Source organism: Bos javanicus, chromosome 7 (genome assembly GCF_032452875.1).
Source record: "Bos javanicus breed banteng chromosome 7, ARS-OSU_banteng_1.0, whole genome shotgun sequence".
NCBI classification, from domain to species: Eukaryota; Metazoa; Chordata; class Mammalia; order Artiodactyla; family Bovidae; genus Bos; species Bos javanicus.
Window position 1 is genome coordinate 78592864 of NC_083874.1, and position 19113 is coordinate 78611976.

Consider the following 19113-nt stretch of genomic DNA (forward strand, 5'->3'; position numbering starts at 1 on the left):
TACTTTCTAAGTTATAATGAGAGATGGATTGAAGATGTACCGGGTTTGCATAAACATGGATTGCTACTGAACTGAATCCAAGTGTCAGCATCCCTAGTCAGTAAAAGCCAGGTAACAGATAAGCCAAAAGAATCAGAAAAAAATAAATAAATAAAAGAATAAGGTTGGGTTTCAAATGAAAAATTCATTAATGCTGTAAATCCAGGAAGACATACTTTAAAAAAAATCTAGTCAGGTGATAGAAGGAATCAGAGAACAGTAAATGTAAGTATTTTGGATTCATTAATTCATTCATTCAACATGTATTGGATATCCATTTCATGCCAGGGTTGTTTTAGGTCCTGGGGGGTAGGCAGGGGTGTGTGTGTGCTCAGTCACGTCTGACTCTTTGCAACCCCATGGACTGTAGCCCACCGGGCTTCTCTGTCCATGGGATTATCCAAGCAGGAATACTGGAGTAGGTTGTCATGTTCTGCTCCAGAGGACTCTCCCGGGGGAAGATGACAACCCACTCCAGTATTCTTGCCTGGATACATGTCCGGCATTGGCAGGTAGGTTCTTTACCACTAGCACTACCTGGGAATGCCAAGCACTCTTAGTAGAGAGGTAAGATATGGATAAACACATGAACACAATCATTTCACATTGCAGTGAATGAGATGAGGAAAATAGAACAGAGTAATATGGGGGAGTGACAGGGGCTCCAGCATAGCTGCTCAATAACAGCCTCACTGGAGATAAAGGATTTTCAACCCAGAGGGAGAGGAAGCTGGTAGAAGGGAGATCTAAATGGATTCAAGTCTAAACAGAGGAAGGATGCAAGAAGAAGCTGCAGTCTTTTCAGCTTTCTCTGTAGTGCTTAAATTCAACCGGCTTCCCTGAAACACTCAGAGCCCCCCTAAGCACAGATGTTGAGATCATTCTGGTAAGTCTAGTAGTTTCTTCCTTCCCAAATCTAGAAATCTCCAGATTGATAGACACATTGTAAATTGCTGGAAAGTCGCTCAGGGCTTTTTCACTCACTTTAGTTCTTGTGTAGGAATCTCTGTCCTTATAATATTAGGCAGTCTGCTTTATGTCCCTAGAGCCATCCGTTGACACTCCAGAGATGAAATCTTGCGTCTTACAGATTCTAAGTATACAGAGTGCCCAGTGCCAGGCACAGAGTAGATACTCTAAATATTTTCTGCATAAAAGAGAGGTGGGATGGCGAGGGAGATGGGAGAGGGGTTCAGGAAGGAGGAGACATATATATACCTGTGGCTGATTCATGTTGATGTATGGCAGAAACCAACACAATATTGTAAAGTGATTATCCTCCAATTAAAAAAAAATGTTTTTTAAGAAATAATGGGAAGGAACACCTCAAAAAGTCAAGCTGTTAAATCATATTCTCATAAATTGTTACCGAATATATACTTGCAAGAGTTGTCAAGGTCTAGGGTCAATTTCAAAAGAGCAAGGGCATTTTAAAATCCCTGGGTCTTACCTTTAGAGACTCTTATTCACCAGTCCATTCTGAAGGAGATCAGCCCTGGGATTTCTTTGGAAGGAATAATGCTAATGGCCACCTCATGCAAAGAGTTGACTCATTGGAAAAGACTCTGATGCTGGGAGGGATTGGGGGCAGGAGGAGAAGGGGATGACAGAGGATGAGATGGCTGGATGGCATCACTGACTCGATGGATGTGAGTCTGGTTGAACTCCAGGAGTTGGTGATGGACAGGGAGGCCTGGCGTGCTGCGATTCATGGGTTGGCAAAGAGTCGGACACGACTGAGCGACTGAAATGAACTGAACTGAACTGATTCAGTGAATCTGAAATGATATCTGTCTATCTGATTTTCTTTCTTTTTTTTTTTAAGTTCTCTAGTTGAGTCTAATTGGTAAGCAGTTTTGTGAGTGCTGTCAGATTTAGGGAGGGAGACGGGAGAAACAAAGATTTACTTTCCAAAGCTTCCTTGACTTGCTTTTGTATTAAGTGGTATATTTACATGGGAGGCAACAGTCAAGATAATCCTTATTGTGTTTAAGAATATAGCAGATAAAGGTAAATTTCATTGTTTCAGTTCAAAATTCTGAAGCCAAAAAGGGCAAGATATAGGTCTTCTGTTTTGAAATATGTGCAAAATCTGCCTTTCTGTCCCAGCCACCCCCGCCTCCACCCTAGTTATTTTAATAGCCAGAAAATTCCACACACTGAAGCATAGTTAATAGTGTCGATCTTCACATACTGAAAGCTTTGGATAGTTAGAATTTGAGATTAGAATTCAACTTTTTCCCCCTATTAAGTGCCAGCCGGGCGAGTTGCATTAATGACTGTGGTTATGTTTGAATGTAAATGGGGGACATCTGGCGATTTCAGGAGATCAAACGTTGGGAGTCTGCATGATGACTCTCATCTGTTTGTCACCCAGCAGGTGTAATGGATGGCAGGCATGTGGGCTCTCTGCCCAAGTTAATGTACAGGCCTAATCTATTGAGGGGAGAGGTTTCCCTTTGCAGTTTTAAAGCGTCACAGCTCAGGATAGGTGTGGGCACGGTATGGGGAGAGGGCAGATGGGGTGGCTGTTTTCCACTGCACCACTTCTTTAGTAAAATAGCCGCTTTCTAGCCTACAGGCATTTCCCTTGTCCCGTTTCAACAAACTTCCACAGCCCAATTTGTTATTCAAAAATTTATGGAAAATGTATGTTAAAGTGAAAAGGGTACATTGTGCAGAAAAGGGAAGCAGCTTGTAAGCATATCATTACGTGTGAGCCATGGGGCCCACAGATGGCTCTTCTCCTCAGAAACGAGAGTGGTGCCAAAAGCTAAACTCTAAATACATTTAAATCACATATCTTTACTTAAAAATGGAGTATTTTGGACGGAAAAGCAGATGATATTTAAGTACGCAAGTGGTATTCTTTTGTTCCTCATATAATAGAGCCCTTTACAAAAGTCGTTGCCTTCTAAGTGTGCAGTAAGCCTTTGATTCCCCAAATTCGCCAGAGGATTTAGTGGCAGTGCACGGCTCAGTTCTTAATAGGATTAACCATTGAGGTAGCACCTTGCTAGGAGAACAACTCTTCAAGCCTCCTTACAGTTACTGAAAAATTAAAGGATTTATTTTGATGACTGTGTTCAATGCTAGCAGCAAACCTTTGTTTTACAGATTAGAAATAGTAACAAAAAATTATCATGGCATACGGGCTTCTTATTTTGATTGAAAATAAATTTAGTTTGTAGATTGTGCCAATCTTTAATTAATTAGGGGGAGGGGAGCCAAAGAGATGAAGGCATTTATTTGCTACTTAATATGATGACTTTTGGGAATACATATATTTTAATATAGTAATCCTGCTGATTTCCTGTTTGGGATGTGGTTATATTTATTCTTTTTGGAGAATTTATATTTTAAAGGGTACAGTTCATGTTGGTGAGATGAAAATTGTAAATAACCAGTTCATTTTTATTTCTTCTTCTGGAAGAGTGGCGTTGTTTCCACTAGCACCTTATACGATGTTTTAACTCTGAAATTAGTGGCGACTGGATATCCTTCATTTTCATTGATACCGTTAGATCTGAGAGCAGTGTGATTAAAATAGGTATTATTTGTATTAAAACATTTAGAACACAACATTTTAATACTCTAACAGCTTCATCTGTCTGGTGATTGTACTTTTAGACAATCTTAAAGTACAATTATATCTATATGACATTTAGAATATGGGATCTTTAATTTTCAAAATATTGCAAAGACTTCTCATTTCCACATTTCTCTACCTCCTTTTCCCTCTCTTATTCTGAAATATTGAACACAGAGTAAATCCCTTCCAATTGTAAAAGGCCTGTAGTGAGTTGATATATATGTGTGTGTGAGAGAAAATACCTGTATGTGTGTGTGTGTGTTGTGTATACCCATGTGTGAGTAGTGTGACTGAATGAGAGAAAAACATGAATTACTTAAAAAAAATATGATTTCATTATTTTCAGCAAAGTATAAATAAAGCATAGCAATGGCTGATAATGTGTTGATAAATAGAAGTCCATTGGAAGCTATTCTTAATGGAAAGATATGAATTGATTGTGATTTTTAGTAAATTGATCATTTCAAACTGAGTGCAGTTGAAACAAATTTAAAGATGCTTCAGGAGTTTTTGTTCACAGACTGGCTAGCTGTATTGATTCTGTTAATTTTTGTGAAGAATTTCCTACTCTGTCTTTTCTGTGAAATATCATTATAGACCATCCCTGGTCAGTATTCATGTATTTGGAAACCAAATCCCTTATAAAGGAAATTCCCTAAGCTTTCTCCTTCAGCTTATTTTGTAGTTTTACAGCGTTTGGTGGAATGCTGTGGCTATTTGTATTCAATAGTTATTTTGTATTCTGGGTCAGGCTCTCACCAAGGATGACTGTGTGTTGATGTTAAGTGTTAGGTGGTTGGCTCACTTGATAACTTGTTCCTTGCTCACTTGAATAACCCACCCTGGGTAGGGAGAATGCAGGGCACTGCATGAGCAGAAAGATGTTCAGCTGTCTCCATGTCAGGAAATTAATATGATGAACAAGTAGGTAACCCATTGAGGGTGATAGTTGAGGGGATCAGATTAACAGATTACATAGTTTGCTCTAGGACAAGAGTTCTATCTGTTGATAACTTTCCAGTGAAACCACCTGAGTGATCTGGGACATCAGTTAAAAAGAGATGGCTACCATTCATGAAGGTCAAACTCTTTTTCTGATTTCAAAAGCATTCTTATATCAAGGGTTAGTTGTCCATCAATCCTTACTTAAAAATAAATGAGGATAATTTTATATATCTATTTTTATGTTTCAGTGCAAATCTAATGCTTCAGAATGTTTCAGTGTATATCAACTCTAAGCAATGTCTTCTGTCAAGTTTTTATTTTTTCTAAAAGATTTCAAAGTTTCAATGAAGGACCCATGTACATTCCTTCATGTAAAGGAAATCGTCATCAGGGGATTCACAGGGATCTATAGGTTTCTGCTTGAACCTTGTCTTTAAACTTGTCTTTAAACACAATATATTGCATCCTAAAGCTATTCAGAAAATAAAAACATTCTTATATATGATCAAGACCTCTTTTGATTGTATTCTGGGCCTCCATAAGAATGCTATTTCATATACTTTAGCGAAAGCAAATGAACCTCAACTATCTATGAATTAATTATAATTAGTGCCTGATTTAATGTTTTTCTTTTGCTGTTCCTTTTATATGTATCCCTCTGAAACAAACATTATTCTAGGCTGCAATACACAATTATTAGTTTAAGTTGAAGTGATTCTGTATAAAATTGGCCTCATATTTATTCATTCAAAACATGAGCAGGGAGAAAGTGAATATTTTATAAAACTCCAATAATGTATCTATCAAAAAACCCTTAAGCAAACTAAAATCTGACCCTTTCAAAATTGCTTAATGAATTGGTATTTCACGGGGTATCTTTTCAAACTTCTGTCGATTTTTTTTTCCCTTTTAGTGAAGCCTTTGAGCAGAAGCTTTGGATCACAGATTCTGCATTTGAGAGTTGAAAATATGATTTTGTTTTGATTGTGATTTGATTGGTGTATCTCTACACACAAACCAATATATATGCACCAAACCCAATACAATAGAAAGCACATATTCTGAGTAAAATTTTGCTAGTATTTAACAGGTTATTGTGGAAACCTCTGTGTAGGAGAGAAGATGATTTAAATTAATTGAAATGTTATCCTAAAGCATGAACATTTCAAAGACTCCACATGGGGAGAAAAGGAGACTTTTTTGGTCAGAAGTGGTTTGGAAGGGAATAAATCACATTATAAAAAATAGATATTATTCTAAGTGTACCGTGTTGTTATTATGTGTGATATTGGTCAGAGCCACCAGCGACTGTGCTTTGTTAATTAACCTCTAACATATACTTGATAATTCTGTAATCTATTTGCCACAACCTTAAGGTCCCTAGGGAGGCTTCAGGGATTTCCGGATGTTTTGAAATGTTTTCTTGGGCTCTCTCCTCTTCAGATCCAACTTAGTTAGCTTGGGGATATCAATGAATTTCAAATAGCATTTGTGATGAGGCCTCTCTCTTACTCCACTGTACAAATTTGTCATTAAAAGCAAATAAAATATGATCTTACCCACCCCCAGCACCACAGAGTGGCCTAACAACCCCCTCATGATAAGAGAAGCAAGATGTATTATGACTGTATTAGAGACTTCTTTATACAAAGCAGTGTTATGTTTTAGGTTATTCACATTTAATAGCTTTGCTATTTATGTGACTTTTGATGTGTCCTTCTGATGCATATGACTAAATGGCAGGATTTCAGGGGGTGGCTTGCATCTCACACTTTAATCCACCTTTTCCTCTGTGTCTGACACAGGTCCTTAAACAGCCTTAGTGCCTGACAATAACTGTGCACATGTGAATACAAAGACCAGATTTCCTTGTTAACTACTGTCATCTAGGGAAGGACTGTCCAATAGAAGTATAATGCAAACCCCATATGTTATTTTTAGTGCTCCAATAGGCACAGTAAAAGTAGTTAAAAGAAGCTGGTGAAATTAATTAAGTTAGTATATTTTATTTAACTCAAAATATCCAATGTTATCTTTTAAATGTGTAACCAATATAAAAATTTATTGAGTTAGTTTATATTTTTATACTAAATCTGTGAAGTCACATGTGTTTTCCATTTACATTACATGTCCTCGCAGACTAACCACATTTTAAGTGTTTAATAGCCAATAAATAGCCATAAGTGGCTGTTGGACAGCATAGATCTAGAACTTGATATAATATCTGATACATAATCTATTATGTATTTGTCAAATGATTGAGTAAATGGTACTAATTGACTGGTTCTAGTATATCCAGATCAATTAATAATTTACTACCTTATAAAATTATTTCATTGCAGGTCTAAATTCCTCTGGATTAGAATATTCATTTTTTGAATAAGGCTACAGTTTCTAAATATTTACGTGAATTGTAGGGTGCAAACGGCTTGAGTATTCTGGATTTCATTCATTTGAACACATCATTTCATTTTCTTCTGCCATGTGGAAGGAAATTCATATGCTCATATTTTTATGTCTATGAAATCTTTATTTTTATTCATTAGAAAGAAGTCAATTAATTTGCATTTACTAATCTTGCATTCTTCACGTTGTAATATCATTCTTTTCATATCTCAAGGGAAAATTGTTCATATTTCTTTTAAGCCTATAAACTTAATTTCCATTAAGGGAACTAGTAGTTTCAATGAAGATAACAACATCCTGCAAGTTTTACTCCTATTGTTTGGCCTTTTATAGGTTTGTCTGTATAATTTAATTTTATAGCATTTGTGTAAAATAGGTAGTCTGGTATTTGTTTAATTTTTCTGATATGCTTAGTGGCAGAAAAGTCTATCTGAAAGATGCAAATTGAGACATTCCTAAATTACTCCCCAAATGTCAACAATATTTAATTAATTTAAGTTGCTCATTTTATAATACTTTTAACAAGAGTATTTAGATTTCTCAAATTTCCTATATACATTAAATGAAAAGTTAAAATATTTTGATTGAATCAACAGTGGACCCAGATTAACTACCATCAGTAACCTAGAAAATGCATTTCTAAAAACTATTTGTTATAATAAATAGATGGATGGCATAGTTCTATTTATGCACATTTTTTTTTTATATCCCATGTGTATTTATTTATAGAGAGAAGTCTGGAAGGGTGCTCACTAACATGTAAGCAGCTATTATCACTGTCTAATATGCTTTAGAATGACTTTAAATGTCTTTGTTTTTATTTTACTGTACCTTCTTTTTTACAATTGTACTATAAAAGAATATTCAAAAGTAAATTTGAATATTATTTCATTGTAGTTGCATAAATTCCCATATATAAAATCTAATAGAAACTTATATTTTAGAAAAAAATATAAAGTTTGGGTTGAGTCAGTTGTATTATAATTTAATTAATAAGATCTTTAATTGAAATCTATAGGTATATTATCTAACATATCAATGCAGATGGAAATCTAATAAATAACATTTGGTAAATATATTGCCATACTTAAAGGCAATATTTATTTCTAAATATTTGCTAAGTGAAATATACTGATCAAAAAGTCATTTCCATTTTTCCATTTGACAAATATATTCATGATGCATTTAATAAAATATGAGGTAAATTTGATACTTCAGAAACCAGTATTTTATATAATTCTAATTCACTAATAAAAAAATAATAGCTAGCATTTACTCTGTATAGTTAATAAGAGAATTATCATTTTAATCTTTATAAAAACCCTATTAGTTAGATATTGCTATTATTCCTCTTTTACCCAGAAGGAGTCTAAGGGACATAGGCCTTCTAAATTTGTCTTGGAATCCATGGCTGTTGTGTTTTTGTCATATGCTAAACACAAACAGTTTAACTGTAGAGTGTAGTGATTTACTAATCATTGTGCTGTATCAAATGTAGTATGTACACTGACCATGCTTGTTTTTATTTTACATTCAGGCAATGGGCTTTCAAATTTATAATTAACATGATCTGAAATAACAAAACTAGTAACATATCTCTTGCCTAAAATTAACAAATGTCTCATAGTAATTTTTGAAAGAAATTGGTAATCTAGCTGAAAAAAATATTTGATTCAAGTACAGGGTTATCTGCAGGTTCAAAGATGGAAGTCAGTGACATGCCCAAGGCTGTACAGTTAGTCGATGGGAAGATGGACAAGCTCCATATGTTTCTACTGTTGAGGCCTACTTTTATGGTTTGGTACTATTTCTAAATATAAAATTAATTTTTAGAGTCCACGCATTAGTGAATCTTCAAAATATTCTTGCGATTTTATTTAGTAATAAAATTGTTAAATTGTGGCTCTTATTAGCATTAAAAACTAATATTCAAGAGAGATTAAAGGATCAGAACTGCACAAGTGAGTAAACAGATTTGATTATAAGGACACCTAATTATTACAAGGTAGGATATAATTAAGTGCTAAAGTTGTGCGATATAAAGACAATAAAGGCTGCAGAGTTTCTAAAGAGGAAATCAAAGAACCATATTGCTTTGCTGGGCTCTGATTGCCAGGTTGAAAACCGGAAAAAAAATAAAACCGAACAAAATTGAAGCAAGTTGACACAAGGTCTTATCATTCTGTCTGGTCCTGTCAATTTGTCTTTTAAAGACACATAGTCTTGATCAGACAATTCTACTTCTGTCATTTCCTTATAATCAGATGATCAATGTACAAGATAAAACAGCAGAGCAAGACAAGCAGAAACTGTGATGAATGTGTGTTGTATGCCTACTGTGTTCCAGAAACCTTTTGTTTCCCTATTTCTCAATTTTGAGTCATAGGAGTTTTGATCCTGCTCCCACTTTACAGATAAGTAGATTGAAGCTCAGAGGGTCTAAGGAACCTTGTATGAGCTTGTGCTTGTTAGCGATAGACAGTTCAAACATGTCAGTCGTGGTTTAAATTTTTTACCCTCCCCTTCTCTGTGGCAAGCCCTCTTCCTATCTGGAAGATCAGGAAGCTAACACCTGTTCTTTATTCCATACAACCAGGAGCCTTTGTGGAGGGTCAGAAGGCTTTTCAGAGTGGTTAGGAAAGATAGAGCCATCAGTGTGAAAACACCACTTGCCCTTGGGAGGAGAGTGATCAGGAGTGTAGTACCCAACTGTGGCTACATCCAAGCACTGGAGATGCGGTCAGCCAGACCAGCCGCTCTCCTGCTCTCCAGGCTGCCTGGGAATTGCTGTTGGGTGGTGGTGGTGGTGGTGGCAGGGTGCTCCTTTTGACATGGAGTGATCTGGAATGAGAATGACTAAAACAGAGCTGGGAAGTCAAAACCATTGGTTTTCAACTATTGCTTCTCTCTGTTTGTGGATCTCTTTTCATGTTTGGGTTATTTGTGAAATCCCTTTGCAAACTTAAGAAATCTCCCTGCATCTCCGCCAGTGCCCCAATTCCACTGCCAGGAGAGAAGGGAACCTAAATGTAGAGCGAATGTCTTCTGCGAATTTAGTCGATTTGTGGACTTTTTCTTTTTTAAAGGGGCAGAGGTATGTGCGTGAATTTTTAAAAAGATTTCCTAATTGTTGGGAAATGAGCACAAAATCTTCCTTGATGATTTTGAACCTGTGGCCTCAGCGTGGTGATAACAACTATGACGGCGATCACAGATGACAAGTGTGGTAGTGACACCGTGTGAAAGGCACTGAACTAAGTGCTCTAGTGGATTTTTATCTTAATCTTCACAACATTTCTGTGAAATAAGTGCTGCTGTACCTTAGTTTTTATTTAAGGAAAGCTTAGCTTATTTGTCCAAAGCAAGTTGTGTTGGAGTCAGGGGACGTCCCGTCTCCTGTTTGCCTGTGGTGCCAACTAGCAAGTATTTGATTGCAAAAGCTGGCAAAATAATGCTTAAATTGTATGGATGAACAAATGGTACATTTTAAGATGAAACAAATCATTTGTAAATGTGAAGAGCAGCCTTAAAAGCTGTATATTCCTAGAAAGATGCTTTTAAACTGTTCTCCCATTCTAATACTGTGCATTTCAGTGTATATATAATACACAGCATCACATTTGAAGGATAACAAATCGGTACACTATTGTATCTTAATGAGAATGGTGTGCCATAGTCAAAATACGTGAACTAACTAGTATGTTTTATACCATATTTTACATTCTTCTGTTGAAAGATATTTGAAAGGGTAAGGTGTGCAATTAAACAAATTTAGCTCCTGATTCCAACTTGCCTATATTTTGAAGATATATGGTGTTTATTTGCATTTTTATTCTTTTTTTGTTTTATGTGCTCATTTAAATCTTATCTCTTTTCTTCTTCTTTTTTTTTTTTTTAGCAGTTACATCCAGCTGTTTATTGCCTAAGCATTCTGGGGCTTGCTTCATCACTTGGCTTTGCTGTGGAGCACTCCTGTAGAGCTTACTGAATTGCATATTGAAGATCCACCCATTTGGTGAGTGGAATCATAGCTACAATTTTATGTTTTGCTCTGCTCAAGTTGTGTTTGCATTGTTGACCAAAGTGCTTTCATATAGAGAGCAAAATAGGGCTTTTCCAGCTCTGTGTAAGAAAGCTGGCTTTTCTTTTTTTTTTTTACTTTTTTTTTCTTTTTCCCTTATGGACAAAAGTAATTTGTACTGTCATTTTCTCTCTCTGAAATCAGCAATTCTCTCTCCTTCCCAACCCAAGAGAATGACTTTACCATTCTTCAGTCATGCATCTGTTTCTTATCTACCTGAATGGACCTCTCCCCAGCTCTCAAGTTCTCATTCCCTGACCTCTAAGAATAATTTGGCCATCACACTTTTGGTATTCGCTATGTACACTTGGAAATAAAACGTGGTGGTTGTGATTAGCTGGCTCACATAGTATCACATTCTCATGTATAAAGACCTTTTGGATGGAAAAACTTGGCCCCCTTTATCAGAACTGTTTAATATTGTTAATCTGTGCAGGCAGAAAGAGAAAAGGGAGCTGGAAAATCTTTCTTCCTCTTTTATTGTCCCTGAACTGGCATTCTCAATATATTTCTACAGCATCCAGCATCATATATCAAATGCCTTCGTCAGGCTTTCTTGAGTTTCCTATATCCATTTTTCTATACCGTTTTGCTCTTTTCAGTCTTGCTTTTATATTTTTACAAGTTAAATCCTTGTATCACGATGGCTTACCTTTGGGTGGGACAATTAAAGGGTTCTCTGGGAACATTCAATGCATTGTGCAATTCTGATTTGAAGATGCGCATCTGACTTAGCTAAAGCATCAGTTTGCAGATTAATTCCAGTGATTTGAGTATGTATAGAAATTTTGTGTTTAAGAACAAGGTGTGAGAGGAGGTCCAGTAGAGACTCATAAATGATTCGATGGATAAATGTAAGAGGTATCTGGATTAAATCTTTTTTGTTTTTCTTTACTGCTTGTAGAAATTTTTCAGTGAAAGTGAGGCAGTGAGTAAAGAACAGGTCTTATGTGGCTAAGGGAGTGGGTATGGGAATAAGGGAGGGTAATGATGGGTATGTCCTCTTGAAGGAGTCATTTGAAATACAGCCATCAGACAGCCTTAGTTCAAACAGTCAATTTAGAACATACTTATGGAGCAGACAATATAAAACACCTAAATGGAAATCTCATGAGGCTGTAGTAACAATTAAAGTAGATGATACAATAAGGTACTTACCCTGGTAGATGAACAACACAGTCAGGGGTAAATGAGTGTCATCAGCAGTTCTAACTCCATTTTGCTGTCAAAGAAACTAAAGTCCAAGCAGCTGGCTTGAAATAGACCTTTATGCTACTGCAGGTTTTCCATGTTTTCTCACCATCCTATGTTTTCTTGGGTGTGTAGTCTGATGGGGAGAATCTTCTGTTAGAGTATTAAGGGTTTCTTTTTGGATTTTATTGTGCTTTGATTCTGAGAAAGGCATCCAATTTAATAAATTTCAATACACCTTAAGCTTCTCTGAAGCATCCTTGTTCCTAGTGTCTTTGGAGGTCAGATCCAAACTGGGTTGTACAAGGAAACTTGATTTTGTTAGAACATATCTCTGACTTCATGGTTGCTTCCCCACAGATCAGATACCATCCTATCCCAGAATCATCTCCTGATTCCATTTTCTGTCTTGGAAGCTTGGGTCCATTTTTGTTTCTGTTCTTAAGGAACAACCACCAAGTGGTAGAAACCCATTATAAATGTAGAGTTGTCAGTTTTGGAAGAAATAGGAGCCCTTATGGTGACACAGACCTAAGACTTTGGTATATCCTATGCTAGCCCATCCATCCTCTCCTAGAGCAAGTGACAGAAGAGAGCACTGCAGAGTTAGAGGAGGTAAGTTTGGTGGGACAGGACCTAGGAGGATGAAGCCTATGTTTAGGATTCTTAGAGAATTTTCCTAACCTTGTTGAAGCCAACAGTTGTCCCCTGTTTCTCTCTTGCTCACCCTCCCAACCTTATCATCTAATCTTTTGATTAAGATTTCTGGAGAAAATGGATCTTTGGTACGTTGTGTTCAGGGAAACAGGCAGAGGATAATGAGAAGTAGCCTGTAAATGGGGGAAGGAGAATTGCCTGCATGCTCTTAGGAACTCCCTTGATAATGAAAGCAAGTCTCCAGATTTCAGTGGTCTGCCTAGTGTGCTGGCCTGCAAAACCATTACATTTTTCTCAGTGTTCTCATTTGATTTTGCCATTATTTAGTTAAGGTAGTACTTTGATAATTGACTACTGCAACCAAAAATGTCTTGAATTTTGACTGAATAGTAAGCCCCTCAGTGAGGCCAGACTTCGTTTTCAGAAAATTACTATTAATATTAACTTTGAGAAAAAGTTATTCACGGTAACTCTCTAGCATCATATTCTATATTCTATTAAACCTGTTCTCAATTACTAATACCCACCTACTTGGAAAAGGACTCTACAAGGCTCTGCCCTCTGCTGTTCATTCAGTGTCATTTGTAGCCCTAACAGAATGGATCAGAGTAGCTTTCCCAGGCAACAGGAGGCTTTATAAATACAAACTGGTGTTTCCCCAGGTGTTCACTTTCCTCCTAGACCACCAATGTTTTTTTCCTTTGGCTTATACCTGAAGTTTTAAATGCTACTCTTTTTGTTCCTAAGAAGCAGTATAAAATATACAGCTTTACTGGCCAGGGATCTACCTTAAAGGTTTCTGTGCGGCTCCTTTTGCTTCACTGGTAGTGTATAACATGGTTTTTACTCCATGGTGGATTCATAAAATACATGGGATTTAAATGGAGGTTCTCATAGTTCTAGGATAGTCATATCTCCTTTCAACCAGACTAGGATGAAATGCAAGACGTGATTTTGTTATCACTAAAAATATGCCTTTTGGCTAATTTTTTTGCTTAAAAAAAAAAAAGAAAGAAAGAAAATGAAAGAGGAAGCAACTTTAAAATTATAGAAAAAAAACTGTTATACTTTGAAAGATTGTCTTAGATAAGGGCTAAACAGAACCAGTGTTTCTAGATTTCTGATGTGATTGGAATGAAGAGCTACTTTAGGTAGAAATGTAGGGAAAATCAACAGACCTACATGAAGGCTGTGTTTTCAGCTACATATCCTGCAGTGGGTGATGTGTGGATTTAATTCTCCATCAGTAGAAGGGAAGTGACATTTTTCACTTTCTTTCCCATTTAAATAGTTCATAATAATCAGTATGTACTGAATATATAAGTGACCAAATCTCTTTAAAAAATAAGATTAGCACATTTTTCTCTCTAATTTCAGATATACTTCTATGCAAGAACTGAAATTATTAGCACCATTTTGAAAATATTACACTGAGCTCTTTTTTTCCCTTTTCCTTTTCCTTTCTTGCCAGCAGAAAAACACCCTTTAATACTCAACATCTAACCTTTAAGATGAGTGCATTTTGAGACTTTTTTCCCCCTACATTACATGCTTGAGTTGCTTCTTAACATTGTGAGATTTACAACAGGTTTTCTTTAAATATTTCACATTCTCTCACATATAATCATGCAATGTTACATATTTCACAAAATATTTTCTTGAAAATTTAAGAATAACATAGAACTTATATAACCAGAACTAATATATAATGTTTATGGTGTTTTAATATAGTAATTATGAATAGATAAAAAGTAGAAAGGAAGTTATTAAATGCATAACATGTACCACATTTAAAAATGCTTTCTCTTTAACATAAATTCTTTCATTGAACATGAAAATAAAATCTTAATTAACCCTAAAATCTGAGGTCCCAAGAGGTTAAATATTTTGCTCAAGGGAACCAAGTTTTGGGGTCTAATCCATTTCTCCAGACACCAGTCCACTAACTGAACATTTTTTGACCAGAATATGGGATTATTCTAGAGAAAACCATGTTTTACTGTAAAGAATATGATCTGATAAGCTACGATCTAGTTAATTAATTGTATAACTTTCTAAATTATGGATTATTTTGTTTAAATTCCTGCTCTTGTCACTTAATTTTTAATGCTGAAATGGGACTAGTGTACTTAGCATTTTTGCCAACTCTCACTGGATGCAGATTTACGTTTTCAGTCCATGAATATATCAATATGTATCAAAGAGGTGTTTGTAACATGAACCAATAAAATTTTTAAATGCTATTTAAACTTTTAAGTAACTCATTTGGTACATTGAGATGAAATACCTTTGAATGACTTGGCTTTCTATTACAAAACAGTTTTAAAAAAAAGAAAAGTATTTTATAGATGTTGATTATATCATTGGAACTATGCAAAACAAGATAAACAAATAGAACAGGATTGGGGTAAAACCACGCATTTTAATAGGTGTTGAAGAAATAAAGGAAAATAAATGAATCCAATTTAACTGAAAAACTAAAACTAAAAATATGTTGTTAAAAGTTTAGTCTAATATAAATTAAATACCATCATATATAATATAAGTTGTAAATAAGGAAAAAAATTATAGTTAAGCTCTTTAAATGGTTGTGTGTGTGTGTGTGTGTGTGTATGTGTGTGTGTGTGTTGTTCATGTGTATCATACCCAGGTCCATAGAAAATAGGTAATGAAAGTAGGCATCTTAATAAAGAATGTACGAATATAAGGTCATAGTCATACAAAGAATTAAGTATCAAGAGCAGAGGGAATATAAATAAATACATTTGATTGTCCTTATTGGTGGTAGTCATGTTCTATAACGTTGCCTATAACACTGAATTAGTAAATGCTAAACCGCTGCTCCTCGGGGGAATCAAGCATTAAGTCAGTGCAGCCCTGTGGTTGCAACATTTTTATCAACCAATCAACAGATCAATATGTAACCTTGTTTTATGTGTGTTTCTGTTTAAAGACTTCTTATTTACTATATATCGTTGATTGTTAACAGTGAACTCACAGACGACAGCACCATAACTCTCCCCTGAACAAAGCTCATCTAGCGCATGTATTTTCTCTATGAGGCACTTCACAGCCTTTTTGCACTTAAAAATCACTAGACAACACTATACTGCAACGCTTAGGAGTCATTTAAAATAGCAGAATCACCAAGAAAATGCACAAAAATGTAAGCACGTGGCACTAAGGAGACAATGGAAAAGACCTTTTGAGCACTGATACCTCAAGGCAGTCGCCTTGTTCCGTTTTAGTTGGGAACGTGGATATCAGGTGATATCCTGTGCCAGGAGTCTTGATTTTTGAGTGGCAAATGTCTTTAGTTTCTCTATAAAGAGAAGCCAAAAGGGGATAACCCTATGTTCAATAATTAATGTTTCAGTATTTTGTTTTATTTGGAAATGATCTAGATATTCGATGAATAGTCATCATTTGCCTTCTCTCAGAACAGACAGTTCTTGACTTATGGTGGTTTAAGAATTTTAAACTTTATGACAGTACAAAAGAGATTCACTTTCAGAAGAAACCATATGTCGAATTTGAATTTTGATCTTTTGTTCAGGCTAGCATATGTGGTACTATACTTTTCTATGTTGCTGAGCAGTAGCAGTGAACCATAGCCCCCAGTCCCCAGTCAGCCATGCAGTCCTGAGGGTCAACAGCCACTACACTTACAACCATTTTGTACCCACACAACTGTTTGTTTTTCACTTTCAGTATGCTATTCAATAAACTACATGAGATATTCAATTCTTTATTATAAAATAAGCTTTGTGTTAGATGATTTCACCCAATTATAGGCAAGTGTTCTGGACGCATTTAAGATAGTCTAAGCTCAACTATGTTGTTTGGAAGGTTAGGGGTATTAAATGCATTTTCAATTTATATTTTCAACTTTCAGTGAGTTTATTGGAATATTGCTCCACCTTAAGATAGGAAGATCTGTATAGCATTAAGGTTTCAAGTGACCAAAATATTTTGGAAACTTATAAGTTGACATGCCATAAGGCATAATTATTGTTGAAAGTTCATTTATAAACTTTTATCTTACTTACATCCACTTAATTTACTTATTCTTAGCAATTATGTTCAGATTACTCATGAAAATTTCACGAGGTATTTAACAGTGACCATCATCTTATCTTTCTGCTAATAAATTCTATAACAGAGATAACATGAGCTTATTTGAATGTTAGTAAATCAAGGTAAATAAAAGTAGTATGTTTAACGTTGATAACACTAAAAACATGCCTGTTTCAGTCAAACCAACAAACTTAAATTAGCTTTCATTTACTGATGATTATCCTAGATCATGTAAACTTGAAAAACATTTTAGAGTCTATTATATTTCTCAGAGTATACTTGATTTTATAAACAATTTTATGTCTTTGAGACATTAAATAGAAATATTTACAAATTAAATTTGGCAATATCATCTGAAAGTATAAAAATATCACAGATCTATAACATACACGCGCTAAGTCTCTTCAGTCATTTCTGACTGTTTGTGACCCTGTGGACTGTAGCCCGCCAGGCTCTTCTCTCCATGGGGTTCTCTAGGCAAGAATACTTGAGTGGGTTGCTGTGACCTCCTCCAGGGCATCTTTCTGACCCAGGGATCGAATTGCCATCTTTCTGTCTCCTGCACTGGCAGGGGGGTTCTTTATCACTAGCACACCTGGGAAGCCCGTAACATGCATACGTGGATGTATATCAACTTACAAACTCACAGATCTTACAGCTTTTGTTTTAAAATTTTAGCCATGAGACAATTAAAATAATGCAAAACTTACTAGCTTACAAAAGAACTGCTACTGCTACTGCTAAGTCGCTTCAGTTGTGTCCAACTATGTGCGACCCCATAGACGGCAGCCCGCCAGGCTCCCCCGTCCCTGGGATTCTCCAGGCAAGAACACTGGAGCAGGTTGCCATTTCCTTCTCCAATGCATGAAAGTGAAAAGTCAAAGTGAAGTCGCTCAGTCGTGTCCGACTCTTAGCGACCCCATGGACTACAGCCTACCAGGCCCCTCCGTCCATGGGATTTTCCAGGCAAGAGTATTGGAGCGGGTTGCCACTGCCTTCTCTGTATAAAAGAACAGTTGAATCCAAATTATGTTTGTGGCATGTAGAGTAAGTTATCTACACCTAAGGTGGCTATGGCTTTTACTAATATTTATGGGAAAGACTTTTTAAGAATTTCCTCATTGGAAAACTCCCTGATGCTGGGAAAGAATGAGAGCAGAAAGAGAAGAGGGCATCAAAGGATGACATGGCTATATGGCATAACTGATGCAATGGACATGAACTTGGACAAACTTCGGAAGATGGTGAGGGAGAGGGAGGTCTGGAGAGGGAGAGGGAGGGAAGACATGACTGGGTGACTAAACAACAACAATTTCCAAATAGCTTCTTCCTTTTCTTTTTTTTTTCTAATAAGAATTATCTTCCTGAAGTTTGCATTTCAAGAGATGGTTCTGGTTTCCTAGAGAAGACCAGGCAGAACATTTATATCTCAGAGGCACAGAGAAAGGTTTTAAGTTTCTCAGAAAAGGGATTTTGTTTCCTAAATCCAGATTTTTAACAATATCTATAAACCTTCCAACTGAATGGGGGAGGTTTGGGGATTGGTAAAAAGGATCAGTGGGCTTTGAATCTTTTCTGTAGTCACATTTCTGTTCTAATAAGAGTAGATTTATAAGACAAATACAAATACAACTTTTTAATTTCTCATAGAGTTGGGTTGTAACCTGGATGGTATCCAGAAACTGACCTAGCCATCCAACTACATTGTCCTCAGTTTGGTTCTTTATATCAGGAAGAAGATTCTCAGCTAAGATGAATATCAAAAGTTTCCTATGTTCTAGATTTAGAACTAGGTGTCTTTGGAATGTTTGAGCAAATCCTTCCACAAAGGCTTCAGAATGCTTTTCTTTCCTTGTGGATACATTGTTTCATTTTAGCTTTGGGAAGAAGGTCTGAAAGGACCCAATCTGACTTTAGCCAGCCCCAGTCTGGTTTTTAAGTCAGACTCAGTCCAGCTCCCTCAGTTCTGAACCCTGTGTGGAAAAGGAATTGCTCAGATAAAGCCTGAAAGCTCGTAATGCAAAAGCAGCCATAAGAAGTCAATAAAAAAGAGGAGAAAGAGGAAGAGGAGGGTGGTATTTGAACCCTTCTCCTGTCACGTGTCAACTATTTAACCTTGAGAAGG

The 19113-nt window shown here is 36.0% G+C and overlaps 1 protein-coding gene across 2 annotated transcripts in view; it reads left to right on the forward strand.

The window, feature by feature from the left end:
* Window positions 1-19113, forward strand: part of LOC133251612 (teneurin-2-like) — a 427154-nt gene that overhangs the window by 95486 nt on the left and 312555 nt on the right. For both annotated transcript variants that reach the window (XM_061424274.1, XM_061424277.1), the window contains exon 2: window positions 10881-10997. The gene's annotated coding sequence lies outside the window, so the exon portion shown is untranslated. The remainder of the gene's footprint in view (window positions 1-10880; window positions 10998-19113) is intronic.